Here is a 5,291-nt window from a genome sequence, read left to right as displayed (position 1 = left end):
GTCCATCTTTTTCGACGCTCTTGGCCCATCTCACACGGAACATCGGTATCGTCACTCCAACGTAGTCGAGTTCCCAAATCTCCTCGATCCTTCCGTAGAATCTTTCCTTGACATCAGTCTTGTCATCGGTGTAGGATAGCATAGTTACTCCTGAGTTTTGATATTCGCTATTCTTGTCCTTTTCCTCGGTGTAGAATCTATAGCCGTTGATGTCGTACGACTGATAGGTCCTTACGTTGTGCCCGGGTCCCTGCGACAGGGAGAATATGAGTTTCTGCTCTTCAGTAGAAGGCATCGGTGCGGGACTTTCCAGTAGCCTTTTCTTGAACCACCCCGTGAAGTTGGAGTTGTGCTCTTTCGTAACGTCCCCTATTTTCCTCGGCCGTCCTAGGTCGATGAACTTCTGCTCGATTAAGCTTTTGTGCTTATCCACCCAAGGGCTGACCAATTCTATGTGTTGTAGCGCGACTCGGTGTGCCCTGTCAAAGTCGGCGTGTCGACCTGCGATGCCGACATGCATTGCGCGGTAGCCCTCGCGGTGACCAAACCCTGCTAGCCTGCCGACGTGCTTCCTGGTGGGCAGACCGACATCCTCGTTCTCGGTGCTTAGGTAGTTCTGGCAGAAGGAGATGCACTCGTAGGTAAGAAAGCCCTTGGCTATGCTTCCATCTGGACGGGCCCTGTTGCGAACGAATCCTTTGATGACACCGTTCAACCTTTCGAATGGCATCATGTTGTGCAGGAATGTCGGCCCGAGGTGGATGATGTCATCCACTACATGGACAAGCAGATGCACCATGATGTCGAAGAACGCCGGCGGGAAGTAAATCTCGAGCTCGCATAGTATCTCGACGATCTCTTCTTGTAGCCTCGTTGAGCTGCTTAACGCCGATGGACTTCCTAGAGATGACGTCGAAGAAGTTGCGGAGGCCAAACAGCGTCTCGCGGACGTGGTCGTCCATTATCCCTCGCATCGCAACGGGAAGTATCTCGTGTCATCAGCACGTGACGGTCGTGAGACTTCATCCCGCTAAACCTCTTCTTCGCTACGTCCGGATATCTGCTTATCTTCCCCGAGTAACCGTGTGGAACTTTTACACCTAGGAGGCACTCGAAAAACCTCTCGAGCTCCTCCTCGCTCAGAGTGAAGCAGGCAGGTTTAAGCACCACCACCTCATTCTTCTTAGCCCTTTTGTGGTGACCCTGAGTCGTTTCCGTCTGTTCATCATCATCATCACTATCGGTGGGGTACTGAAGTTCTTTCTTGAGGCCAAGCAATTTCAGGTCGGTTCTTGCTTTCGGGCCATCCTTGGTCCTCTCCGGCATGTTCATCAGAGTGCCAAGTAGGCTCTCGGTAACGTTTTTCGTGATGTGCATGACATCGAGGCTATGGGGCGTGTGGAGGACCTTCCAGTACGGCAGGTCCCGGAAAACGGACCTCGCTTTCCATACTCCCGGCAGCGGCGATTCCCGCGGTCGCTTCTTTCCGGCGCGGGGCACTCTTCCCAATTTTCCAAAAGCTCGGATATTTCTTCGCCGCTCCTCGGTCGTGGGGCTCTTCCGAGCTCCTCTTCGCCGTTGAACAGATCCTTGCGTTTTCTCCACGGGTGATCGAAGCGAAGCCACATTCGAGTCCCTTGGAACACAGTTTTACAAGACCCGGGAGGCTTCGGCAGGCTGCGGATGCGGGGTCTTATCCATGCACTTGACACATCCCTTGAATCCGTGGTTCACCCGGCACGATACATATGCGTAACCAGGATAGTCCTGCACCTGTCGTTAGCAATGCGGCTGCGAGAGGGAAATATTCTCTTTTGTACGCGTCCCAAGTAGGGGCCGGCGTACGCCACGGCGTGGCTAACTCCTCTTTCAACGAGACCGAGATACGGATGCATGTCCACGCCCGGTTGTTTTGGCCCCTGAATAAGAATACTCATGTGTACGTACCGCTGCTTTGTGCACAGCCGGGGGGAGGTTGTATGGCCATACAAACACGGGCCGGGTGCTATGCGTGCTACTCTGGTTTCCAAAGGGATTGAGTCCGTCGGTGCTCATGCCCGGACGAATGTTCCTCGGTTCGCTCCCGAACTCATCTGCGAACTCAATGTCCAACGCATTCCACTCGGCTAGCGTCGCGGGGTGTGTCGGGATCTTGCCCTTCTCCGGATCATCTGCGGGCTTCTCCCTTTCCGCGTGCCATTGCATGAGCTTTGCTTCCTTAGGATCTACGAAATACCGCTGCAGACGGGGAGTGATAGGAAAGTACCGGACAACTTTCAGAGGAACTTTCTTGTTCCCTCTCTTGTACCGTCCTTGGCCGCACACCGGACATGTGGTTCTATCCTTGTACTCATTCCGAAAAAGTGCACAATCATTGATGCATGCGTGGTACTTTACGTGCGGTAGGTCGAGTGGGCAAACTACTTTCTTGGCCTCGTCGATACTTGTCGGCAATGTGTTGTCCTTGGGAAGACGAGCATGCCAGGATTTCATGTTATCGTTGAAGCTGCTTGTCGGTCCATTTGTGTTCCGCCTTCATCTCCAGACACTCGAGCGTTACACTCAAGCGTGTATCCTCGGGCCGGCACCCTGGATACAATGGAGTCATCCCGTCTACCTCCATTTGCGCCAGCTTGGCTTCAGGTTTGGCGTTGCCCGTGTCCTTCAGGAGAAGCTCTTGAACATGAGGGTCCCGCAGGGCCGACGTTAGCGGCGTCTGCTTCCTCTCGGCATCTCCACCACCATCTCCTCCGGCATCATCATCTCCTTCATCGGCCTCTCCTTCCTCATGATGAACACCATGTTCGGGAGACTCTTCGTCTTCTCGCCCGATGTCGGCCTCTTCTTCATGACCAACATTTGCCGCCGGCTCCTCGTTGAAGCCGAGCATGAAACCGCGCCTGAGCAGGTGTTCCTCCGGTTGTCCGGAATCAGGGTCGATCCACTCGCCGGAGTCCGCATTTTCGACACGGACATCTTATCGGGGTCATGTTGTTCCTAACCATGTCGGCCTTCGCGTTCACCTTGTATCTAACCACTTGTCCTTCCCTCATATGGACGACCATGGTTGACTGCATCATACATATATAGAGCAAAAGAGAGTTAATTAGAACCACACACACCATGCATAAACACACATGCATGCATGATCGCCGGAAAATTTCGACATGACCTATCCTAAAAGTGGGACATATGGCTAGTGCAAGAATTTGCCGAAATGGAAATGAATCAACATTTCGGCAAACATCCATGCACCACACGCCGGCACAAACCAACAACACAAATAAGCTTCTTCGCAAGCAAACATTCAACCACAACACAAAGCTCAACACATATAAACATCATCTTCTCGCCACCGCAAACCGTCCGGGAGCGCGATAATAATCTTCACCTACAAAACATCCATACACACAAAACATGCATCCAATAGTACTCAACCTCTCACAAATCTACCAACATCATGGTGGAGCAAGAGGATGGGGTGGTGGAGACAAAACAATGGACCATGCAAGAGGGAAAGTGGAGGAGGAGGGAAAGAGAATTGTGGTTTTTAGTACCCCTCTACAAGTTGGTGTGGCTTCCCCTCACAAATATGCCCACAAAATAGGCTTAGAGCTATCAACAATGGAGAAAAGTATGACCAAAATGGAGTGGGAGAGAGGAGGAACACGAGCTGGTTGGAGAAGACAAGAAGGGAAAGGGTGGTGGGTGGAAGAAAAGAGGGGGAAAGCTGCCTCCAAAAGTGAGATCTACTATTCACTTTACGTGGCGCATTAGCTGATATGCGCCACGAAACATCAACTTCTGTGGCGCATATCAGCTAATGCGCCCACGGAATCATGGTGGCGTGAGCCGGGGGTGGTCCCCGCAGGAAATTCTGTGGCGCACGGACCAACGTGCGCCACGAAACTTAACTTTCGTGGCGCACGGCTGGACCATGCGCCACGGAATTTCCTTCGGCCATGTGCGGTGGTGGACCCGGGGTGGGTCCCACGAACTTTCGTGGCGCACTGCTCACCGTGCGCCACGGAATCTCCATCTTCCGTGGCGCACGTGTAAGCATATGCGCCACAGAAACATAAATATTTTTATGGCGCAGTTTGGTGGTGCGCCACAGAAATATTTTTGTGGCGCATGACCTGTTTGGTGCGCCACAGAGGTGATTTCCACCTATAATGGTTTTCCTACTAGTGATGATGGAAAAGAGTGTACTTTATTAACGCACATCAGCAATCAGCTCATAATTATTCAGTTTGATGTTTCGATAATCTAAAAATTAGTATGACCCACATTGACAAGGCAATGGTACAAGCATCTGCAAAATTGGTAACAGATGCAAGAATAAGGATGAAAGTTACAATTGACTGCATCAAGTAAGCAACAATTTTATTTTCTAGTAAGTAGACTAATATATTGTACTGAGAGGGCGATTAATTATTTTTTCCTTGCTGATTTCACAGGTGGTTAACACTCCAAGATTGTGCTTATAGAGGCCATGATGAATCTCCAACATCTATAAAGCATGGTAATTTTCTTGAATTGGTAAAGATGTTGGCTTCTTATAACAAGGAGGTCGATGCGATTGTCTTGGATAATGCTCCAAGGAATGCGAAGTACACTTCCCCTTCTATTTAGCAAGAAATTCTTGAGTTATTTTCTCGAAAGATACAAACACAGATTAGAGAAGAAATTGGTATGAGCAAGTTTTATATAATGGTGGCTGAAGCTCGTGATGAATAAAAAAAGACAAAATGGCATTGGTCCTCCGGTTTGTGAACAATGAAGGATTCATGAAGGAGCGCTTTCTTGATGTCATTCATGTCATTGACACTGCTGCATTGGCACTCAAACATGCAATTTGCGCTATCCTTGCGGACCATAATTTGAATGTCCAAGATATAAGAGGACAATAGTATGACGGAGCAAGTAACATGCGAGGTTAATGGAATGGGCTAAAGGCTCTAATTCTAAATGAGTGCCTGACGAGGGAGCTCCTTGGTAATGCCCACCATGAGGGGCTTAGGGTTGATGGAATCCTGCAGGTTAACACTAGACATCGGATACCAAACGAACAGGGAGCGAGATTTACCCAGGTTCAGAGCCCTCGATGAGGTAAAACTCTTACTCCTGCTGGTCTGATCTTGATTATCAATGAAAACTGGTTACAATGGGGCAGCCGATAGACTACTATGGTGAACTCGCCGAGAGTCAAAGTTTATAGGGTTAGTGTATGCTAGATTGTGTTAGTTGCGTAAGTGTGTCGTTCGGCAGGCCCCCTCCTGGCCTTTATA

Source organism: Lolium rigidum, chromosome 3, assembly GCF_022539505.1.
Source record: "Lolium rigidum isolate FL_2022 chromosome 3, APGP_CSIRO_Lrig_0.1, whole genome shotgun sequence".
NCBI classification, from domain to species: domain Eukaryota; kingdom Viridiplantae; phylum Streptophyta; class Magnoliopsida; order Poales; family Poaceae; genus Lolium; species Lolium rigidum.
Note: the sequence above shows the minus strand (reverse complement) of the source record.